This window comes from Chamaea fasciata, unplaced genomic scaffold (assembly GCF_029207755.1).
Source record: "Chamaea fasciata isolate MVZ Bird 193981 ecotype frontalis unplaced genomic scaffold, bChaFas1.0.hap1 SCAF_25, whole genome shotgun sequence".
NCBI lineage: Eukaryota > Metazoa > Chordata > Aves > Passeriformes > Sylviidae > Chamaea > Chamaea fasciata.
Window position 1 is genome coordinate 556328 of NW_027094110.1, and position 24513 is coordinate 580840.

Below are 24513 nucleotides of genomic sequence, written 5' to 3' on the forward strand. Positions count from 1 at the left end.
TTTGTTCCTAATTCCGATCATTGACTAGGCTGCAGCTTAATTAACCAGCCCAGGGTCCCTGCAGGACAGTCCATCACCACTTCCAGTGTAAAACACGGAATCACTGAGTGTCCTGAGCTGGAGAGACCCCGGGATCACCCAGAGCAGCCCCTGGCCCTGCAGAGACCCCAGAACCCCACCCTGGGCATCCCTGGGAGCTCCTGCAGCTCTGGCAGCCCCGGCGCTGGGACCATTCCCTGGGCAGTGCCAGCACCCTCTGGGGGAAGAATTCTCCAGAAACATCCAGCTGACCCTGCCCTGGGCCAGCTCCAGCCGTTCCCTGGCTGCTGCCCCCAGAGAGCAGAGGTTGGTGCTGCCCCTCTGCTTCCCCATTAAATCCTGCTCTTTGAACTGAAAAACAACGTTTCTCCAATGTCACCACAAGGGCTGACCCTGCTGGCAGTGGTCTGGACAGAAATGGCCCAGAGGTGGTGGGGCAGAGTCTGAGACACCCTGAGCTCTCCAGCTGCCGCCTCCCTCCCTCCCTCCAGCACCCCTGGTACCCAGGCCGAGCGTGGAGCAGAGCTAATTCCTGCTGAATCATTCCGAGGCCTTTTTCCTGCCTCCAAACTCCCCTCCACCCAGCTGCCGTGCTGCCAGAGGCATCAGCACAGAGCACTGCCCCACCAAAACACGGAGCAGGAGATCCTCATCCGTGGGGTGCTGCCAGGCTCTGCCCTGGTGACATCCCCTGCTCCGAGAGTGACATCCCCTGCTCTGACAGTGACATCCCCTGCTCTGACAGTGACATCCCCTGCTCCGAGAGTGGCCCTGCTGGGACAGCTGCAAGGGACAGCTGAGCACCCCCTGCTCAGGGTGCTCTGAGCATGCCCTGCTCCCATAAATGAACAGCTCTGAGCACCCCCCGAGCATCCCCTGCTCCCCTGGGTGATTGAGCATCCCTGGGCACCCCCTGCACCCCTGGGTGCTCACAGCTCTCCCAGAACCACAGCCTGGTTGGGTTGAAGGGACCCCAAAGCCCACCCAGGGCCACCCCTGCCCTGCAGGGACACCTCCCACTGTCCCGGGGGCACTGCCAGGGAGGATGGGCAGTCACAGTCTCTGAGCACTGACAAAGCCGGTCTCAGACAGCCCCTGGGCGGGCAGGGGCAGGTGGGAGCAGCTGGGAAGGTGCTGCAGCCGAGGGGAACAGCTCAGCCTCCCCTGCGGGTGCCCAGAGCTTTGTGTGCCACCCTCACCCTCCTGCCAGTGCCAGGTGGGAGCTGGGGCTGGGCCCTGCCAGCCCTGCCACTGACACCAGGGGAAATGGGGAGAGAAGGGAAAAACCTCCCAGCGACCAAAGCAGGAGAGGAGAGGAGGTTTTGGTGCTTGGCAACGGGGGAATAATCGCCCAAACTCCAGCCTCACCCCGATCCTGCTGAGTCACCGGGCCCTGCTGAGACCCCGGGCTGGGCGACTCCTCTCCCCGAGCCTGCCAGGGAATTTTGCCATATGGCAACGAGAAGATTTGATTAGTTGACTGTTTCCTATTTGTTTTAATTAGTAGTTTATTAGCCATATGTTAAATTGCACATTTCAACCGCTCAGCAGTGCTGGTGGAAGGCAGGCCGGGTCTGGGTGGGGTTTCTGTGTCTCCTGAGCCACGTGGGGATTTCTCTGGCTGTGAAGTCACCCGGTGGCAGGGCAGGACTCTCTCCTCATGATTTCATCTCTCCTGCTCGTGGTTAATCTCAGCTGGGAGCAGGGCAGGCCTGTGGCCCCTCCCAGAGCCACTTGTCCCATCGGGGGGGCCGCTGGCGTTGCTCTGGGGCAGGGGACGATTCTTGGGGTGATTCTGCTGGCAGGGAAACGGGGCCCTGGCAGGGAGCTGCTCTGGCTGAGGGGCAGGTCCACAGGAGCTGGAAACCTCTGTGCTCATCACGGTGCACCTCTCGGTTCCTGCCTTCCCATCCATCAGCCACATAAAAGCTAATGGGAAATAGATAAAGAAGGTCATAAACAGCAACAGCAGAGATTCATTTTAAACCTCACTACAATATCCACAAGGACCTGGGAGCAATTTTCCCCCAGCACGGGCTTTTATTGCAGATCCTGGCACCAAGGGCTGCTGCTGCTGGTGCTGTGTGTTCCAGCAGCACACAGCTCCTTCTAAGAACAGCTCAACAGCTCTGGAACCAACCCCAGACTCCATCCCACTCCCTCACGGGGAGCCACAGGAGAGGCCCCGGCAGCAGGTGACTGCAAACCCCATCAGACAGCACTGGGCAGCTCAGGAGACACCCCACACCTGTCACCGCCGCCACACCCGGGGTCAAAGCTTCACAGAAACGTCTTTCCTCTAGGATCTCTTGGTTCCTGTGCAGTCTGGAGTGCAGGTTCCTGGCTGCTGGGGCTGACCTTGTGTCCCTTTGGCTCCCATCAGCTCGGGGTCACAGGCAGTGACTCCACTCTCTGTGAGCAGAGCCCTGGGCAGGGCAGGGGCTGCAGCTCCTGTGGGACAGCCCAGCCCACCCTGCACTCTGCAAGCCCCAGGGTTTAGGCTCCCCAAAGCCCCCTCTGCCCAGGCCTCTCCCCACAGGTGAGTGCCAGCCATCCCGCAGGTGTTTGCAGGGCAGAGCAGTCAGTGCCCTCCTGCTGCAGCTGGAGATGCTCAGCTGGACACAGACAACTCCCTCCAAGCAGGGCTGGGGAGCTCCGTGTTTGCTCAGGCTGAGGGTGAGCGATGATAATGTCACTGGTGGTTAGTAAACACTGACAAATGTGACACAACGTGCAGCTAATCCTCTGCTGCAGCCCAACACTCTGCTGTGGTAACAAGTACGGAGAGAAACAGCCTCCCTGGCCTCCGTGTAGTCATATTAAATATTTAAAGTTACTCACTGAACACACACGGGCTCTGAAGCTCCAGCTGATCTCTGCAACAGGCAGGTTCTGGGAGGAGTGTGGAAACGCAGCCATGCCAGCAGCTCCTGCCGGGTGCGAGCGACTGGGAGCTCCCCTCCAGCTGGAAAGTGAGACAAATGAGGCTGTGGTAGAGCATCAGATAAGAAAAGATGTTCCCTTTATTAAAAAATAGCAGTACATTCTTTACATTTAGCATAAAGCCGGCTGTAATTACCTAGCAGTTGGAAGGCAATTTGCACCAGGCTTTATTGTTCAGCATCTGTACCAAACTCTCAGGGAAACATCCACCGGGGAATAAAGGAAAATGAGATGTGCCACAGTAACTACAACATTCAAACACACGCACAATGGAGGTTTCAGGGAGGCTTAAACGAGCTCCGGTGCAATTCTGCTCCTGTGTTTCTGTTTTTGTTTTGTTACTTAAAGGGCTCTGGGTTTGACTCCAGCTTTTCCTGCCCTGTGCACACACACCCACCAGGGCTGCTGTAATCCACACAGAACCAGGGGGGTTAGAGCACAAAAGAAACAGAATTTTCAAAAGAAAAACCAAGTCTTTTGAAGCCACAGAACAAGAAAGGTTCTGGCAGCACCAGCGCCAGGAACTCACCACTGATCAGGCATGATCGTCTTTGGGTTAAATCCCTGCAAGAAAGGGAAAAGGCAAGGGCTGAGGGCCTGCAGACCCGCCCCAGCCTCCCAGAGTACCTGCTCCTGCAGGGGAGAAAACTGGAGCTCACACGAGGTCCTGGGGCTGAAGGAAAGTACATTTTACTCCTGCTCAGCCTGGAATAAATCCAGCCTCACTTCCCCACAGGTGAGACAGCCAGGAGGGCTGTGATGGAAATAAATCCCTCCAACTTTGTACCAGTTTTTAACAAAAGGACATAAAACGTTCTAGTTGTGCCCAGTCCAACTTTATTCCCCCTTTCTTTCCTTTCTCCCTGATGAAATAACATTCCTCCTGATTTTATTTCACACCGTCCAATAAGACAGGAGTGTGCCTTTGCGAGGAAAAAATGTAAATTCTGTTCTGTCCCAGCCCGGAGCTGAACAGCAAAAACAAACCCATCCCTTTGGTGATGAGGAGTAAGCAGAGTGCCTGGAGTCAGGAAAATCCCCAAATTCCCTGGTTTGCTCCCATGCAGAGTTCCAGAGCTCTGCCTCGTGGCTGCCCTGCCCTCCTCGCAGGAGCCCTGGAGCCCCCCCCGGCAGGTTTTTATTCTCCCCAAAGCCAGGATTAGAGGTTTACGCTCCCGGCCTGACTTTGCCCGGCGTGATGAGCGGATGCAGGCGGGAGCGGGGCGGATCCCGGTGTCCACAGGACTGCCCTGGGACGGGAGGCAGCTCCACGCCCGGGGAGTCATGGCTCTGTCCTCTCCCATCGCAGCAAACCGCGCTCCAGTGGGGAAATCAAAGCCAAATAATTCCCTCGTTCAAGAGAAAAAAGGAGAAATTAAAGTGGCGGTCAAGGCAAAGGACCGGTCTGTGAGTGAAGGGAGGCAGAGGAGATGTGGTGACAAGAGGGATGAGGCGCTGTGCTCCACGGGCTGCCACCGAAGCCAGGAATAATAAAGAGCGAGGAGAATCAGACAGACATTTACAGAAATCCTAGACTTTATTCAATGAATTATTTAAAATCTATTTCTGATCTGGCACAGGAGGTCACTCCAGCTCTGGAAGGAGCAACGGGAGCCCCGTCACCTCTGCCACTCAGACTCTGGTGAGCAGAGCCAGGAAACACAGGCCACGGTCCCACGCAGCAGTGCAGGGGTGATTTGGGAAGGCCGGTGTCCCAGCCCGGCTCTGCAGCCCCGAGATCATCCCTCCTGCCCTGCTGTAGTAACAGCTGACAGACCAGCGGCAGACACATCTCCCACAGAGCCCCGGAGCCGGCAGCCCCTGCAGGGGCCCAGATCCCGGGGCTGAGGGGGGGCACTGCCGTTGGAGGACATGAACCAAAGATGAGAGACTCCAAATAGTTCAGAAGGCAAAGAGCACAGAAAAAAGACTTTCATTGCCTAATTCTTACTGCCTTTTCTAAGGTGCTCCCATACAGACTGAACATGGCTGGTGAATAGGAACGACACCTCTCTGATCCCATTGGTTAACTAGGGAAACAGCAAAACACCACCTGGAGAAGGGTTGCTTTGAGGAAGGAGAGTTGTTTGCCAGGATTGTTTGGAGAAGAAGCTTTCTGGAGAAATTTTTCCTTGGGAAAAAGTCAGTAGCTGCCAGCAGGCTAAAATCTCTCAGACCCAGAAATATCAGGCCCACAGGGGAGAAAATGGGAAGTGCATTTCAGGAGGAAGGTTAACACCTGCAGCCCAGTTTTCCTGGGGTTGTGCCCCACCTTTCCTGGAGCCATGGAGGTGTTTATTCACTCCCTGTACATCCTCTCTTTGCATCCCTGTCCTACACACACCCTTGGTCAGGGATCTGAGCACTTACACCTGGTTTGCCCTGTCGAGCCCCTTCCCCGTGGCCCAGGAGTGACCAGAGTGCCCCAGGTGACCATGGACAGTGAGGTGTGGGCACAGCCAGGGTCTGGGCAGGGCTCAGGAGCTTCTCCCTCAGTGGCAGCAAGTTCAGGTCTCTGGGAAGAAGGGAAAAAGCTTCGAGCATGAGATTATTACGTTTTGAGCATTCCACCCTGATAGGAGCTAAAAATAGCCTCTGACGGTTGCTAAGTGCGTTTCAGATGGCTTTGCTCAGAGGTAAAAGTGGGATTTGTTTGGGAAAGCAAAAGGTGGGTTTGTAACATCACATCTCGGGGAAGAGCTGAGCAGAAAAGCAGCAGCTGTGGGGACGGGGGGAGCAGGGACTTTGGCAGTCCTGCTCTCCTGGGAGGGAAGGCAGGAGGGGCTGGCAGCGCCCAGGACTCCCATGGGAACACACCTGGGAACTCCTGGCACTGCTCATCCCCTCCCTTGACCCCCAGAGCTCCCCCGGGTCCTGCCACAGCACAAAGTGAAAATCCCCGAGGTGGCTGCAGGGGTTGAGCTCAGGGCAGGGGAAGGGAGCAGAGCCCCACAGGAGCCAGGCTCCCTTTTCCTGCCCCTGGGACAGGAAATCCCATCTTTAGCCAGGAAAATTCACCTTTAGCCAGGATAATCCCACCTTTAGCCAGGAAATTCCACCTTTAGCCAGGAAATCCCACCTTAACCAGGAAATCCCACCTTTAGCCAGGAAATCCCACCTTTAGGCAGGAAAATCCCACCTTTAGCCAGGAAATCCCACCTTTAGCCAACAGTGGGGCTGAGCTCAGGTGAGCTGGGCCAGGGCTGCAGGGCAGGGAACCCTCAGCACCCCAAGAGTGGGAGCAGCTCTTCAGCTTCCCCTCAGAGCAGCTCCAGCCCAGAATTCCTCCCTGGCACCCCCTGGCATCCCTGTGCAAGGGCAGCAGAGCCGGGCTGGGACAGCCCGGGCAGGTGGAGCCTCGCTGCCTTCCCTCGGGCTCTGAAACACTGAACCATTTCAGAGCTCTGCCGTTCTCATTAGAGCACCGTGGTTATCATTTTCTAATTAAGAAAACGAACTGTTATTATAAAGATTAAGAGTTGTAATTGAAAGACATCTGATGTCAGAACAATTTTTGAGACACACTCCAGGTATTAAGAGAGCCATTTCCTGCACTAGGGCTGAGCACTTGCTAACGAACCTGCTTGGAGGAAAATAGCCCCGAGATAATTGGAACTGCAGCCCTGCAAACACACTGCTGCAGAGGTTGGGATGCTGCTAAAGCTAAAGCAGAAACAGCCGGACAGGGAGAGATGAGGAGGGGAGGGACAATAACCAGAAGCTTGAGCATCCCAAGCGCACTTTGGAGCATCAGAATTCCCTGAGACCTCACAGCCCCTAAAAAATGAGAATTGCCATCCAAGAGGGATTAAAATGTGGAGAAAAGTAAAATAATGGTTCAAAGAAAATGGTTCTCAGTTCCCCACACCCTCACTGGGACTTCAGTTCAGCCCCCCTCCCGCGGGATCCAAAACACAAAGGGAAAAGAGAGAGAAAAATCTATTGCAGTAAAAAGAATTTGCCTCTAAACCTTCCATTATCAGATCAGATTTATAAAAGAAAAGCAGGCAATTAAACCCAACTGAATGCTTCACAAACAAAATTCACCCAGCCTCAGAATTTCCTTCAAAATGACAAAACCCAGGAAATTACAAACTGTTGAGTGACAATTTACCCCGAGCACCTCTGCACAAAGGCCTGGCAGTGTTATTAATGACCCACTTTGTCAGCAACTTCCTTAACTCCAGCACACTTCTCCTCCTTGGCTGGAGAATTTGGGACGTTTTCCATCGGCAGCAGACACATGTCAGCCAGAGGAAGGTCAGGGCGTTCAGGGGAGAGCAGAGACGTCTCTGCGCGGGGTATGACTGAGACACGTCCTGCTCCGAAGGAAAACCTCATTACAGCCCAGCCCAGGTAGCTCCAGAAATGGCCACTGATGCTTATTTTTTTCACATTTACAATGAAAAGCACTGTTACTTTTCACTCCTGGCAGGATTCTCCATTTCCTATGCAAGTCGGCAAATGATAAAATAGCAGAATATTCACCAGTGTCAAACAGAGGATTTCAGCAATAAGCTCCAGTGCAATGTGAAATATTGTAACAATTATTCCTCGTGATCGGGATGTTAATCTTCCTTCTTCAAATCAAATCTGAGGTTATCCAGTCTGATCTTGCCAGAGCTTCTCACAAATTCCCTGTTTTGTGAGTCCCTGTGTTCACTGTGATCCACAGCCTGTGACATCGTTTAGCTCAGAGCCTCCCGTTGCCACTCTGCAGCTTTCTGACTAAACAAAATCGAAATCTGTGGGTGTCTAAAGACGCCTGAGCAATCTGCATACATACATATATAGATGTCTTTGTGTCTGGATGGATTTATACCAGCTCACATCCAGGATCCTGCAACGGTTTGGGTTGGAAGGGACCTCAAAGCTCATCTCATTCCACTCCCTGCCACAGCACAAACCCCTTCCAAACAGACAGTAAATGCCAACTCCATTTAAAAACGCGTGGAACACATCCCCAGTTCTGGTTCCCTAAACTGCAGATACCTGGGGACAGTGACAAGACTCCTTTGGTAAGCCCAAAGCAGTAAGGAAAATAAAAATGTTTAAAACATGCCCAGAAATAAATACAGATGAAGAGTATTTTTACTGCTAATACCTCATTGCATCTGGATTGAAGAGTCTGGGTAATGTGATGAATTATTAGCATGCTAATGTAAATGTAATCAAATCTCCTGACTGGAGTGTACAGAGATCACCACAGGGAAATAAATAATGAAATGTTTCATCTTCCCTGCTCTCAAGTACCTGTTCTGGGGCTGTGGATTGGGGCTGCACAGGAAACTCTGCCAGGCTCAGGCTGGGCTGTGGAGAAACACGGAGAAACCAACGCGCTCAGCCGTGGTTTCCCTGCTGCAAACACTGCCCGGCCCTGCAGAGAGCACAGAATGTACAGTGGGGTCCCAGAGCCTGGAACCTCCCTGCTGCCCCCAGGACATCCCATGGATGCCACCCCATGATCCCATCCAATCCCATGGATCCCTCCCCATGGATCCCACCCATCCCAATCCCCCCTGCATACCAGCAGCAGCAATTCCTGTGTCCTTGTCTGTACCTGGCACCACCTGCACCCACTTCAGGTCAGCTCAGCTCCTTTCGATGCCAACAAAACCCACCAAATATTTGCTTTCTGGAGCCTTTTATGACCCTTTCACTGCACTTCAGAAGTTCCGGCCCAGAAATAGCATCAAAGAGCTCAGAAGAACTTCTAACTCATAATAAAATCCCTTTAATTCCATAAACAGCGTGGAGCAGATCCTGGTCTTGGCCGTGCCAGGACAGGAATGTCCAGGGCCAGCCCAGAGGGAAAGGTGCTGGGCTGTGGCACAGAGATTTTCCTGAGGTGACACAAACATTTCCCGAGGTGACACGAGCCCACAGGAGCTCCTGTCAGAGCACTCTGTGAGCCCCGAGAGCCTCAGAGTCACCCCAAGCACAGAAACCCCGCTCAGTGCAGGGAGGACAAGAAAAACTCCATTTCTGGCAGAGTCTGGAGATGTTTTTTCCCTGAACTCTGAGCACTGCCAGACACTGGTGAGTCTCATCAGACAATGAATGGAGAAGGAGGGAGTTGGAGAGAGCCCAAAAGATTTCACATCTCTCAGTAAATCCCTGCCTGAAGTGGCAACATCCGACTGCTGTCAGTCTCTGTGGTGTCAGCACTTCGTGGGGCTTGCCAGGCACGGGGGGAGGGAGCTGGGGGCTTGCCGAGCCCCCAAAATCCCCTGCTGAGGCCACTGCAGGCTCGGAGTGGGGAGCAGAGTTATTACGGGTGTGACACCCCCGGCACAGGCGACACCGTCCCTGCAGTGACCTGGCTGCGGTGGCAGCACCAGCCCCTGGCCGGCACTGCCCTCCTGGTGGCTTCCAGGGGAAGGGACACCAGGGAGCTGCAGGACAGGAGAGAGCCCAGGGGTCCCCTTCTGCTCTGTTCCCTGGCAGGGCGGAACTGTGGGTTTGCCCGAGGTCCCAGAGGAACTAATGAGAGCATCAGGGAAGAGCAGGAACAGGACCAGCCCCACCTCCCCTGCCCGCTCAGACAGACTCCCCGCGCTCAGTGGGCCTCACTGAAGGGACAAAGGACTGCAGGACGGGCTGCTCAGGCACAGAGGGACCTCCAGGGCTTGGGAAACTCTTCCTTGAGGACAAAATTTCACACTGAGCTCTCAGCTCTCCTCTGACACCCAGCAAAACGCATTTCCTCTGCTAACACTCAGCACTCTCCAGGCCAGAACGCAGCAAGTGCAGACTGTGCCTTGGCAGTCTGGGTTTGGATTTTTGGGGGTTGGTTTTTTGTTTAATTAAAATGTCCAAGGCCAGGCTGAAGGAAGCCCTGAGTGATCTGCGAGTGGCAGCCCTGCCCAGGCAGGGATTGAACCGGAGGGGTGTGAGGTCCCCTCCAACACAAACCATTCTGTCATTCTGTGCTGTGTGAGGGGAGTTTTGTGCAATCCACCTCCCTGGCTGAGAAGCAGCTTTTCTACAGCCACCCCCGTGGCCACAGGTGCTGCTGCTGCTGCCTCTGTGTGTGCCCTTCACGGTCAAATCCAACTGCAACGATCGTGGAGACCGGGAGATTATGGAGACACACACACGGACACACACACAGGGTTCTCAGCATCCCCAAGTAATCGCCAGTCCTGCCCGGCTGCAGAGCCAGTGGAACAGAGCCAGGACTCCCATTCTCCTCAGCACTGCCTCCCTCCTCAGAAGGACAGAGATTTGGTACGCGTCGCTGGGGAGGTGCAGCAGAGCTTTAAATAACCACTCACAAACCTTCCTTCCAGAGAAAATTACCAGTCGGTTAACGCCAGGCTGAGACTGATAAAATAGGACTGACTTCTGCACTCGTGGGAAAGGAATTAAGGAGTCAGGGAGGTTTTTGGCAGCCAGGAGGAGAGGGAATTCTCACTCCTGCTTTTACTGAGACTGCTCCCAAAGCAAGGGCTGTGGCTGGGTCTGGGACAAGACATGGTTTGCTCAGGGTCACGTCCATGTGCAAGAGAAGAACTCAGCACCTCAGAGCCAAAAGCTTCACCTGAAGTCCTGTGGGAAGGGAATTTTCCTGCTGAGCTCCAGCAAGGCTGGAGGCAGCAGGACGTCAGGGTTCAAACCAGGTACCCACAGCCTGCTGAGACATTTCACCTCTCTTTGGCCAGTTAATTTAAAACAGGATTAATAATTCCAGCATGATTAGAATTTTATGAAGCTTAATTAATTAAAGGTCATAAAACACAATGAGAGCAGCCCATGACAGAGCCCAGATGAATTCAGACTCTTGGTGTGGAAGTCCTGCTGTGTTTGAGGTGTTTAAGCAGCTCTGCAGGGCTCAGCCAGGAGCTGAGAGCCCCCAAAATAACCCAGAGGGGAGCAGAGGGAACCCACAAACCCCAAGTGTGGATTCCCAGTGGGAATGGGCACAGACAGGGACCAGGGTGACTTCACACGTGGATGTGGCACTGGAGGACGGGGGTCAGGGGTGGCCAGGGCAGTGCTGGGGTGAGGGTTGGATTCCTGGTTTTCCAGGGCTTTTCCAGCCTCAGTGAGTCCATGATTCCGAGCGTGCAGGCACAGGGAGCCGTGCACGCCCCGGCCCGAGCATGCACACACATCATCATCCCCTTCAGAGGAACTCACTGTTCTCCAGGACCTTTAATTACTAAAAAATGCAGCAAATCCCCCTAAATGTTCCAAATTAGGGTGGGCAGAAGGGGCTGCTGGGGATTGAAGGAGGATAAAGAGAATAAAATGCAAATCTCCCTGCAGTTTATCCTTGTGACTAATACCTCTCACAGCAGATTCGTTTGGGACTCGCCTGTGACGTTGAACTTGTCAATCCTCCCCGCTCTCCCAGCCCCTGCTCGGGGCCCTGCCTGTGCAGCTCCTCCAGCTCTGCCCCTCTCCAGCTGGGGGTCCTGCTGCTGGGGGTCAGACAATCCGGGGATTGTTTGGGTTGGGAAGGGGCTTTGGGGTCACGCAGCCCGACCATCAGCCCAGCGCTGCCACCACCACGGTCACCATGTCCCCAGGTGCCACAGCCACACGGGTTTTGGACACCTCCAGGGATGGCGACCCCTCCCCTGCCCAGAGCAGACTGTTCCAATGCCGGGCAGCCCCTTCTGCCAGGAAATTTTCCTTGAACCCGATGTAAACGGCCCCTGGGGCAGCCTGAGGCTCGAGGTCCTGCTCTGCCCCGGGCAGGAGCCCCGGCCCCGGCCCAGCCCTTCTCCTGTTTAAAGGAGCTCCTTGGCTGGGAAAGGCTCCAAACCTCTTGACAGACCACTTGTGTCTCGGTGAAATCATCAGGAGGGATAAGAGTGCAATTTATAACTACAAAAACCAGCCGGCATTTGAATAAAGCCAAGGCAAATCCAGGGATGTCTGGATTCACTCCCCAGGCCAGGTACCCGTGGTCATTTGGGCATCTGCTCCTCTACCAACCCCCTAAAAAAAAAAAAGCTCCAATCCCGTGAATCTCCATAAGTACATTAGACAGGGAATGAAAACCGCATTGAGATTAGATTTCCATCTCTCGACATGTACGCACACGACAGCCGGGATTAGTAAATGAACAGAGCACTGAAGGAGGGAGGAGGATTAACGACGGGAATAAAAAAGGTCGATGATCAGTGGCGGCTCTTTGGGAAAGAGACTTGGGACAAACGACACAGGCGGCTCCAGTTCGTCGACTGGGGCAATGGGAGCTGCAAACACGCAAATGAAAGAACAATTTCCCCCGATGTGCGGGGCAGCAGGGCCGGGGCCGGGGCAGGACATCGCCCCTAACGAGGGGAGCTCCTGACAGCTCCAACCAGCCCCGGGCCCCGCAGGCTCAGAATCCAATTTCAGCTCCAGCTATTATTGCAGAAGTTTTAATCTCCATTCTTATGCAAACAATTGGAGGGGATGATGGATAGATAAATAAAGGAACAAATGAATAAAAGTCAGGCTGACGCACAGGAGCAGTCTCTGGTTGGGATGAGCAGCCCGTGAATGGCAGTCGTGGGGAGATGAACATGACAGAGGTCACCCCCCTGCTCTGACTGGCTGCACATCAGCTCCAAATTTGATATTCCAGACACAGCAACACACAGGCAATGACTGCTGCAGCAGTCAGCACAAATGTAGGGGGAAAAAATATTAAAAATGAGCTGTTCTTCATTTATGTCCAGACAGAGGAGATCTGACCTATGAAGTCAAAATTTACGAGTGAGATAAACATGCTGGCAGCAGCTGGTTTGACCAGAGCCAGGCAGTGAAATATAAAAACACCCTCAGTGTGCAGAATCCCAGGATCACTGGGCTGGAAAATCCCTCCAGGATCATCGAGCCCAACCTGTGACCAGCCCACCCTGTCCCCAGCCCGGGGCACTGGGTGCCACGAAATCCTTTGATTTGCTCAATTCATGGAAGGCCCTTCCAGGCTGTCACACCCGGACCTTTACTCCTATTAAATCGTTTCCCTGCACCAAAAGGAAATTAAAGATTATTTTATGCTATTAGCTTTTAGTCCATTTACAACTTTCTGCATTAATATTAAGATATACAATCTCATTTTTGTTCGGGCTGTAAAAACTACATGAATACAAGATATTTGAAAATGATCTGAGACCTGTGGCCTCCGAGCAGCTCCCTGGGAAGGTGAACTGAGAGGTCTCGGCCTCCCATTTGGAGCCTGCTCGAAAACACATTTACTGCTTGTTAGCAGATTAACAGATGAGACAGAGGGGAGTTAAACATAGCCAAGGTGTGAAAACTAATTATAGGCTGCTGCATCAGGCTGGGAATAAGAAAAGCCAGTGTTAAGTGCCTGCCCTAGGAGATGGTATCCATCTCTACCGGAGGAGGAACAAGGCAGAGCTGAACCCGGTTTTATGTCAAGGAGTTGATCTGAATCCCGTTCTGTATCTCCAGGGAGCAGGGCTCGCACGGGCCGAGCTCACATCGGCTTCACCGTCCTCTAAGTCGCCCTTTTTAGAGGCAAAACGTGCAGCCAGCTGCAGCAAGAGCTGCTGGAAAGATCAGCTCGAACAATAAATAACCGCCACCGCCTCACAATCGGGAGCGAAGGTCCCCCACTCTTCAAGCGTATGAAACAAAACCCCATTTTATCTGGAGCCTTTGGAATAGTCATGAGCAAGAGGAGGGAGCTCTGCCCGTGGCTGCTGCACGCCCAGAGCATCCCGGCAGGATTTCCTCGGGAATCAGGAAAAAACCACCTGTGGGAACATGTTCCAGCTGTCCTGGAGCTGCTCCTTGCCCCTCGGGGACCTCCCGCTGTATTTCACCTGTTCTGTGCCTTTGGGTGCAATCCGGGAGCCGTCAGAGTCAGGGGGTTGTCACACGCACAGAGGCAGCTCCTCCTCACCTGAGATGGTGCTCTGGGCACCCAGCACCACTCTGGCACAAACAACAGCCAGTGGTGGAATATTATGGGCCCTACTGCTGTTATTTCCTTCGTTATTTACTGATTGGGACAAAATTCTGCTGTGGTGACCCTTGTGCATTTACCTTGGTGCAAAGGCACCCCAGGGATGGGAGTGTCTAACACTGTGCAGAAATTGTTCATCTGCTCCAAACCTGCAGAAATAACCGCACAAACTGCAGAGTATTGCAGGATCGTTCCCTCCGGGGCTGGATTCCCTTCCCTGAGCCACTCCTCTGGCTCCTCAGAGACACAGCTCTAACGCAGGAACTGCGCACCAAAGGAGGGCAGAAATAGAAGGAAATAAGGGATTTTTCTTTCTTTTGAGCACCCCAACCTCAGCAGCAGTCCAGAGACGAGGAAACCGTTCTGCCACGGCAGTGCAGCAGCTCAGCACCAGCAATTCCTTGAGCCAGAGGTCAGGACTTGTGCAATTTTGGAGTTCAGGGCTGATTCTCCATGCGTGCACCAGAGCTAATTGCAGCCAAGAGAGCTCTGTGCCTGTTGGTCTGGAGGTGTATTGCCATATGTTTGGTGTATACTTAATTAACACAGCGCAGCTGCACCGCTTCCATCTGTATTATAGATCACACTCCTGTTACACACCCAGGCAGGAGTCCCACGGTTCATATTTATTAAAATAATTGCCCCCAGATCGAGGTGGTTGGAAATACTCGGTCGAGCAGCCCAGCATTGCTTTGCGGAAGGAAAATTATCCAGCCAGGGAGCCGAAGGGAGTGGGATGAGGAACTTGAGGGGCTGCCACATGCGGGCAGAGCTCAGCCCTGCAGACAGAGGTTAAAGCAGAGCCCGCTGAGCGTCTCTGCCAGGGCCTCCTTCTCCAGCTCGGAGGTTTATTCAAGTGTGCCTTGCTGGTATATTCATATTCACCATCAGACTCGGGGCTTTTTTTAGCTCCCTGCAATCTTTTTTCTCTCGGCATCGGAAATGGAATTTTAAGATTCGATTTGTGTAAGGCACGCCTTGGTCTGGAGTGTCTGTTCGCAGGCACCTGTGCCCAGAATTCATCTGCCCAGGAGGATCATTGCAGGTGTGGGAGCCGAGTGAGGGTGCAAACTGCACATGTGGATTTCAGTCGAGTTTCAGTGCCGGGGTCTCTTTTCCTGCTGTACAAAACCAACTTGCAGAACAACACCGGGAAATACACCGAGGCAGGAGGACAGAGGGGATGCAGAGCACAAGGACACAGACTGAGTGTGGCCTATGGCAATGTCTGGATCGAGAGCTAATTACAATCCTTCAGGGGACAAATACAGGGCCCAGAGGTGTGGGCTGGGTTTGAGGAGAGGACATTTGGCTCTTTATGGGAATGTTCTTGTCCTGTCCAGCCCCGCGCACGAGGAAGGGACCTGACTAATTAAAGTCCAAATCTGTGCAATTATAGACAGCCACACGTGGCTGAGAAATAATCCAATTCCCTTTTCTTATCCATTCACAAAGTGATCAATGCCTTTGTGCAGGGCTGGTTCAGCCCTGCACGTGGGAAGGGAAGATTTCAGTGGCCTGGAGAGCACAAAGGGCAGGGTCGGGGTTCGGGTTGGGTTCAGGGTTGGGGTTGGGGTTAAGGTTAGGGTTAGGGTCAGGTTTGGGTTTAGGGTTGTGGTTCAGGTTAGTTTTGGGGTCAGTGTTGGGGTTGGGGTTGGGGTCAGCGTTGGGGTTAGGCTTCTGTGAAAATGACAGTGAGCCCAGCAACAGGATTTTCAAACATTTAATGAGAACTCCGGGAGAGGATGCAGGAGGGGGAACGTGGCAGATTTGGCTGGGGAAGTTGAGTGCAGCTGCATTGATCCATCCAGCAGCCACAGCTCAGGGGCTGCTTTGTGCTTTTGAGCTTTACAAAAATCTCCAAATCCTCCGGAGCAGGCTTAAGGGACTTGATCCATGTGTCAAATCCCAAACTGAAGCAACATCCTGATAGGGCTGAGTTATCCCAAACAGCACAGGAGGTGGGTGCTGTCACCCCAGAGGGCAAAAGCAGATTTTGAAGGCATCATTTCGATTTTTTTCTCTTGTCTGCCGTCCCTCCCTTGCTCTGTGCAATGACAGGCACAGCAGCATCGGAAGCACCACGACTTTTGGCAACAGTGTGGTTGGTGTTCTCTGGGCCATGGTGTGGCAAAGGACCTGCTGGGAGCACCCAGAGCAGCCCAAACCAGGGCAGAGGAACTGCAGCCACCCCAAACTCTGCCAGCTGGAGCCTCTCCTTGAGCCCAGAGAGTTTCTGGGCTCCTGGCACTGTCCCTTGCTCCTCTGAGGCAGCTGTCGGGGGCGTTGGGGTGGATTTTTTTGTGGTTTTATCTTTGTTTTCACATTATTCAGCGCACATCAGCAGCAGAGCAGTAGAAGCCACGAGCCTGGTGTGCCAAAGGAACTCAAGGAATCCCAAGTGCAAAGGAAACCTCCCCTTGGTCTCCTCTCAGGTGTCCCACAGACAAGCAAACAGAGCAGACTGGTTCACACTTGGCCTTCCCCTCCTCAAGTGGCCGTTTTAGTTAATTTTCAGTCTTTAACCACCCTAGTGCTCGTGCCTGTGCACAGGCAGGAGAAGTAGAGTCACATCTCACAGCAGCAAACAGAGTCTTTAAATGAACCTGTTCCTTTCCCAGCTCTCAGCACAGGGACACACATTTTCTTGCTGGCCAGTGGTTTGTTTTTATACCTGAATTCTCGGGCAGCTCAGAGCCACGGCAGGAAATTTCACGCTGCACAAAGCTGCTTATCAGCATCAAAAGAACTGAACTGGGATGGTTGGGAGAGGAGAAAAAGGAAAAAAAGAAAAGATTTTTCACATAATGCTTAAGTTCCATTGAAGGAGCAGAGGAAGTGGGTTTGCTTCTCAGCTGCAGGAGAAACTGTTCCCCCTTTCCTGGCCCCTTTGAAGTGCACCCAGCCTCAAAAGCTGTGCGGGAGCCACTGGGCTGTTTGTACACAGAGAACTGCCAGGGAAAGTTTATGGCAGCAATCAGCAGCTCCTGCAGGATCCTCGGCAGAGGAGCATTAATAAGCATTAAAGAGGAGCCTGAGCTCGGCATCTTTCTAATTAAGAGGGGGAGAGGCTGAGATGAGGTCAGGCCCCAGATGGGGTTGAAGGGCAGTGTGAGCACGGGAGAATAAATCCAACGTAAAGGTCATCTATATGGATTAAATGATCTGAACAGTCAGTTCCAGAGCTGTCTTCTGCAATTAATATTTAATTAAAAATAGAAACACTATAAAGTTTAGCTTTTAACCGGCAAAATTATTTCATGTCCCATAAAACCTTTAAATCCAAGAGGAGGCATCCTCCCTCTCCCCTACACAGAGAGGCTGCTGAGACTCTGAGAAAGGGCATTCCAAGGGCAGCGGCCTCTGCACCTTTAAAACACCTGGACTCTGTTCCCAGTGACCAGCGACAGCATTTAACAGCTGAAGGTTCCTTCCTTCTCGTCCAACTGAGAATTAAATGCAATTCCTAATCAAATATCCATCCAAACACGTAATGAATTGAAAGGGCTGGATGGGGCCATGCTCAGCAGTAATTTCACTTTTCAGAGGGGCAGGGGATGGAGAAGAGGCCCTGGAGGGTGGCGCAGGTCGATCTGCTGATGTCACCCACCGCCCTCACCCTGTCCCGGGGGCTGCAAACACCCAGAGCCAGCAGCTCCTGGGGAACCCGTGCTGCCTTTTCACTCTGCACATCTCCCCGGGCCTCTCCTCAAAGTGCCTCCAGCGCTTGTTTAGCGTGGTTGGAAATGTTCCGTCTCCTCTGACTTTGCTGCCCCAGAACTAGGCCACCGGGAAGTCACCAGAGGAATGTTTGTTCTTCAGCACTCGAGTCCTTTGTAACCTACTTCTGAGCGTTTAACCTACACCAGGTTCAGGCTCATCATGTGAGTTCTCACCTTTGGAGAAATCAAGAAAAAGTCACTTTGTGTCTATTAAGTTCCTTTCCCTGGGCTGAAGTTGGAGGAATTTAGGTCTGGTTCCCAGCTCTGTCCCCCATCTCCTGCTTGATTTTCCAAAGGCTCGCACTCTCCAAGCTGCAGTGCCCTGGAAGTGGAGATAATGCTGCCTTGTTTTCTCAGGAGCTGGAGATATTTTCTACAGTGCTATGAAAATAAGAAGTAATCCAGTTCAAAGACTTGTTTTTGCTTCCCTCAAAGTCAACCGTAAAATTCCCTCCACTTCAGTAGTGCAGGATCAATGGCTTTTCCTCTGAGTGTTTGATAGAGCTGCCTCCCTTTATCCTTGGCGCTGGGGGTGCTGCTGTTTATTTTCCCCCATTACATGAGATCTGTGATTGTTTCCAAGGGCACTGAGGTGTCGGTGAAACCTCCCCGGGTCTGATTGCCTGGAGCTCTTTGACTCCCTCCCTTTCGAGCAGCAATCCTGGCAGCCCTGACCTTCCCCACGCAGAGTTTCTGGTTCAGCCCAGCTCTGCTCAGGGACACTTCTCAAGGAGTCTTTGCCACTGCAGTGGTTATTCCCTGGCTTGGGAAAGCTGCTGTTAAATCTGTCAGGACCTGCATCAGCAGCAGCAGCAGCCTGGGTAATCGTGTGTGGGAGGAGGCAGAACCCTCAGCATTCCCAGAGCATCCATCCATCCATCTGTCCTTCCATGGATCCATCCCTCCATCCATCCATTGAACCATCCATCCATTGAACCATCCATCCATCCATCCATCCATCCCTCCCTCCCTCCCTCCCTCCCTCCCTCCCTCCCTCCCTCCCTCCCTCCCTCCATCAGTGAGAGCAAGCAGGGAAAGGCAATCAGCTTTCCTGGGATTCTGATAAGGCAGCACAGTTAATCCCTTCACTCCTTACCCAACCCCTGCTGCATGTGTAAATTAAATTAGCAGCCATATATATATATATATTTATACATACACACACAGGTGTATGAAATACCCCCTGACTTGAGCGGCTCTTCTAACTTGGAGATAGGCGGTAAGAGGTAAAACTGCTGAAAATCTCAGGAAACAGCACGTTCTCCATCATTCCTTCTGTGACCCAGGAATGATTCCCATGCAGTCACATCCATGTAAAAAAACCCTTCTGGAGTATCTCGTACTTCTGTTACCAATTCTGGTTTGCAAACAACTGCCTGGTGTTACTGCTGAAATATGTCAGAGCTGTTAAATGCTTGTATAAATAATAAATGGGAGGGCTTGTACTAGGACTGAGGTCTCTGCATCTAGACATAGACAGTGTTATGTTTTATTAATAACAATTTGAAAACCACAGTGAAGTAGGAAAATGGCTCCTGTGGCAGGATCTGAAAGCCCTGGCTCCCAGGCAGCACAGCCCAGAGGGTTCTCTGCAGGATCCTGGCACCCTGAGCCCCTCCCTGGGGTCCTGTCCTTGGGGACAAGGGACAGTCCCACCTCCAGGCGATGCCAAGCCCTCTGCTGGGGCTCTGCCACCCTCACCGGGGCGTTGGCATCTCCTGACTCTCCTGTCCCAGCTCAATGTTCCAGTTCTGCAGAGCTGAGCAAGGCTCCTGCCTCTGAAATCCCAGCGCTTCCACCGTATCTCCAGGACAGCTGTAAGAGCCATCCTCTGATTTCCACCCGTGGCTAATTGTGCTACAATTATGGGGAAAAAAATATTGTGTGATGGAAGTGTGTGCGCTGGTTGTTTCTGCAGAAATAGCCGCGTGCATTCCCAAAAATGCGATTTCCAGCCCCAGAGCTCACAATAGGCAGCGACAGACGGAGGCTGATTTACATAAATGACACAAGCACCAAGTTCTTTTCCAGTCAGCCAAAGGTCCCAACAGCGTTATGGGAAGTGCCCGGCGCGGGCTGTGAGTGTCACACGGCGGGTTCCGTGCCAGGTCAGCGCTCCTGCCCCTCGGGCCCCGCAGGTGCCTGCCTGGAGCACAGCCCTGCAGGGACGGGCTGGAAAAACAATCACATTCTTCACAACACGAGTGTGAGCACTCAGAACTCAAACCGCCACGACCTGGGGACAGCCTTCTGCCTTTTTTTTTTCATACTCACAATTCGAATATTCCCTCCCGTTCAGGTCTGCAGCAGAGCAGGTGAACGAGCAGATTTGGCAGCTCAGGGAGGTTCTGGGGATGGTGCTGCCATCCTGCCTGCACACGCTGCCCTTCTGCCCAGGAGAGCATCCTCACATCCACGGGCACTGTGCTGCCAAGCCACGGGGATAAAACTGCAGCAGAGGTAGTGCAGGGTGTTCCCAGGCAGGAACAGCACCCTCAGCATCCCCCCGCTCACTGAAATCACCCTCAGCATCCCCAGCTCACTGAAATCACCCTCAGCATCCCCAGCTCACTGAAATCACCCTCAGCATCCCCAGCTCACTGAAATCACCCTCAGCATCCCCAGCTCACTGAAATCACCCTCAGCATCCCCCAGCTCACTGAAATCACCCTCAGCATCCCCCAGCTCACTGAAATCACCCTCAGCATCCCCCAGCTCACTGAAATCACCCTCAGCATCCCCAGATCACAGAAATCACCCTCAGCATCCCCAGCTCACTGAAATCACCCTCAGCATCCCCCAGCTCACTGAAATCACCCTCAGCATCCCCCCGCTCACTGAAATCACCCTCAGCATCCCCAGCTCACTGAAATCACCCTCAGCATCCCCAGCTCACAGAAATCACCCTCAGCATCCCCCCGCTCACTGAAATCACCCTCAGCATCCCCAGCTCACTGAAATCACCCTCAGCATCCTCCAGCTCACTGAAATCACCCTCAGCATCCCCAGCTCACTGAAATCACCCTCAGCATCCCCAGCTCACTGAAATCACCCTCAGCATCCTCCAGCTCACTGAAATCACCCTCAGCATCCCCCCGCTCACTGAAATCACCCTCAGCATCCCCAGCTCACAGAAATCACCCTCAGCATCCCCAGCTCACAGAAATCACCCTCAGCATCCCCAGCTCACAGAAATCACCCTCAGCATCCCCCAGCTCACTGAAATCACCCTCAGCATCCCCAGCTCACAGAAATCACCCTCAGCATCCCCCCGCTCACTGAAATCACCCTCAGCATCCCCAGCTCACTGAAATCACCCTCAGCATCCCCAGCTCACAGAAATCACCCTCAGCCTGCCCTGCACAGAAATCTGATTTACAGCAAGGGCAGGAGCCTGAGCGCTGCTCCAGACCCTCTTTCCTCTCTTTGTAAATCCAAGCCCCGTCCTGTGGTGTGAAATAGTGACTGCCAGAACACTCATGAATATAAATGCACTTCGAAAATTGCCCAGCCGAAGGCCAGCCCTCATTCATCTGCGGAGTTTGTTATGTGTGAAAAATCACTGAAAGTCAAACTAGTCCATTTCCTTGCCCAGAGGACCTTACAGGAATCTACATCGGAAAGAGCAGCGAACTGACACCTTTTGAATATTAAAGAACTCCCCAAACAACTCCTCCTGCCCCGGTGGAAACTGCGGGAGTGAAACATCAGAGCAGCCTCCGGGGAATGGATTTTGTTGACATTTTACTTCGATTAAAAACCTGATCTTTGTTAAGCCACACCTAATGTCGAAACACCAGCGAGTCCTAGGGCAGCGAGCGTTACACTGGCATGCAAAAAAAGAGAAAAAAGAAAAGAAAGAACAGGAGAAACCCTCCCCGCACACTCCCCGTTTGCATCCCGGCCCAGCAGACGGCTCGGCAGGAACCAGGGGACATTAAATTAAGCTAAGGTGAACCTTCCGGGGGAATTCAAGGGAACTTAATTGCAGACTATTTGCTTTTACCTGTTTCTCCCTTTTTGTTTGGCAAATGCTTACGAGCAAGCTCCGTGTTTAATGAGGAAGAAAGCACTGATGAAAAGATACACTTTTTTTTTTTTAAACGCCTTTAATCTGAATTCCTGCTGGTGCTGCACATTTTCCCAACAGAACGCTTACAGGTGATGAGGTTACCCTGCAGGTTTTTATCGATTACACCCCAGGCTGAATCAGATGCAGGAGACAGACATATAGATGTATAGATACATAGATATATTGATATATAGATGTATAGATATATAGGTATATAGATACATAGATGTGTAGATATTTAGATATATAGATGTATAGATATATACATAAATACATATATATATATACACATATACACATATACACCTATGTATGGATATAAAGGTTCAGACAAACACCACGCGTTAAGCTCAGCAGGCAGAGCCCCAGCCCCTCGGCCTTTTGAGAGTGCAGATGTTGGGAGTCGTGTGCAGGGCCCACAGATTTACTGCAGAGCCAGGAGACGGGCCGTGCCTCCGGTGGCATTGATCACTTGACACCCTTGCTCTGGCTCTAAATTTGTCAGGGTACGTGGAGGTGTCGCTCCCAGCAGGACTGGGAATAGAATCCAGGCTCTGTCCCTGACCCAGCTCTGCCAGGAGAGGCAGCTGCACTCCGAGCAGGGAATTGCTGTCACCTTGAGCGGGGCTGGGGAGGAGCAGCCCCTCTGGGTGACAGAGTGTCCTGGGCAGGGGCTGCCGAACCACCCTGGGGCTGGAGCCTTTCCTCTGCAGCTCCTGCCCTAAAGCTAAACGGGAATTCACTGAAACCTTGGTGCAGGCTAAAAGTCACCCTCTCCTGACAGGAGCTGCTTGTGTGAGAAACACATCGCAGGGCTCTGTGCGAGCCATGAGCAGCCAGGTAACCACAGCAGCTGATATCAGCACTGATAAATATAGACACTCCTTATATAAGAAGGGACGTTCAGGTCACCGGTTTTTTGGGAAGATGTTCTCATTGATTTCCAACAGGAAATTCTGATCTTAAATATCATACAAAGTGGCATTTTGGTGTTATTAATGCCACGCACTGGATAATACGAACGCTTAATCCGAGTGTAAATAACGATGATGGAAACGGTGACTGGACACTGGCAGTGCAAAGAGCACAGACCCTTAGGCAAAGAGCAGGAGGGAACGGGGGGATCAGGGCAGGGGAGGATTGCTCCTCACTTTCAGCGTAGACAGGAGGAGGGAAGAGCTGCCCGAGGTCACACGGAGAGCCACAAGCCCCATCCCTCAGAGCCTCTCACTTCAACCTGCGGGTGACATCCCGGGGCTCCTGTGCCAAAAAACCTCCAGGCAGGAGGAAAGGGGAAGGAAGGGAAAGGGGAAGGAAGGGGAAGCTGCCTTTGGGCCAAAAACCCCCTGCTAGAAATGACAAATGAAGGACAAACATGTGAAGTTTATCAACTAAACAAATCTTAAAATAAAAGGATTTGGGAGCACTGTCATGATCTCAGTGCTTACATCAAGCACAAGCTGTGCATATCTTCATATTACAGTTACTGCTAGGAAAACAAACTGGATTACAGGGCTTAGTGCTTAAGCAGTCTGTTCCGCCAGCAAGGCAAGGAACTTTGGCTCCTCTGGCATTACAGATGAGATTTAGACAGGACAGGGAAAAGACAAGGATCAGACTGTTTTCCTGCCCAAAGCACAACGATTATACTAAATAAATAAAATTGAAATCACAAAACTTTCCCAGCTCATGCTCACAAATCCCAGCAAGGCTGGAGGTACCTGAGCTCGGTGAAGTCATCCCAGTTTTATCCTCATTTTCCTGACACAACACCAAAGCTGCCGCTCTCGGGATGGGCAGGGGAGTAAGAGGTAAAACTTTACCTCTGTTTTCAGGGGACAGAGTCACTACGTGAGATAAAATTATTAACACAATGATGGGAATAAGGCTCATTTCACTGGGAAAGCTCTGCTTCCATTAAAACCTAAACCCGCCCATTCATTTTAACAGGAAATTATTTCATTTGAAAAATAAAAGCAGCAGGAAAGGTTCCCTCCCAGCAGCGGCAGTCGGGCTGCACTGCCCGGGTTCCTGCAGCAGCCACAACCCAGCACAGGGGACCATAAAGGTCGGGACAGACCCCCAAACCCAACCTTTTAGGAACAAACAGCTGTAGCTGCACAAACGTCTGATCCAAGCCCCCTGTGGGGGGTCCAAACCATTCCGGGATTGTGTCCTGAACTTCAGCAGTTTGGGGAAGGACATTCTCTGTTCTCCTGCCTGTCAATTCCTCAAAATGAGGCAAAGGTGAATCCCCTAAGAGCTGCTCAGATGGGAGATATTTTTAGAAGGCATTTTTGATCTAGCCCTGGATAAAAGAGGGTTTAGACTTGCAGGGGCTTAACTGCCCCCGGGACACAAAAGGCACAAAATGTGCCGAAATCAGAGGAAATCCCTGTGCTGAATCCCGCAGCTTAAACCCCTGGCCGTCCTAAAGCAGGAGGGTGAGGAATTGGGTTTGTGTCCCATCTATTCCCATTTGTCTCTTCCCCCAGGTAAGGAGCCACAGGACAGGGGGAGCAGCCCCAGCTTTTGCCAGGGGAGGTTCAGGTGGATATCAGGAGAAATCCCTTCACGGGAAGGGTTGGCACGGGCACCGGGGTGGGCTCACCATCCCTGGGAGGTTTAACTGCGGTGTGCAGGGGGCCCTGGAGGTTCAGGGGTTAATGTGGACACGGTGGGGCTGCCCGAGGGCTGGGCTGGGGGGTCCTACAGATCCTTCCAAGCCCAAGGATCCCGTGTTCAGGACCTGTAATAGACTCCCAAACACCCCACAGCCCCTGGCACTCAGCTCCCCCTGC

At 52.6% G+C, this 24513-nt stretch overlaps 1 protein-coding gene and 1 long non-coding RNA gene across 4 annotated transcripts in view; one reads left to right on the top strand and one right to left on the bottom strand.

Moving 5' to 3' along the window:
* Positions 1-24513, top strand: part of KCND3 (potassium voltage-gated channel subfamily D member 3) — a 99843-nt gene that overhangs the window by 40237 nt on the left and 35093 nt on the right. The window lies entirely within an intron of this gene.
* Positions 1420-24513, bottom strand: part of LOC136301248 (uncharacterized) — a 51277-nt gene continuing 28183 nt past the window's right edge. Inside the window, exons 2-3 of the long non-coding RNA XR_010723825.1 lie at positions 2881-3004; positions 1420-1968 (exon numbers count right to left, since the gene is read on the bottom strand). This is a non-coding gene — a long non-coding RNA (uncharacterized lncRNA). The remainder of the gene's footprint in view (positions 1969-2880; positions 3005-24513) is intronic.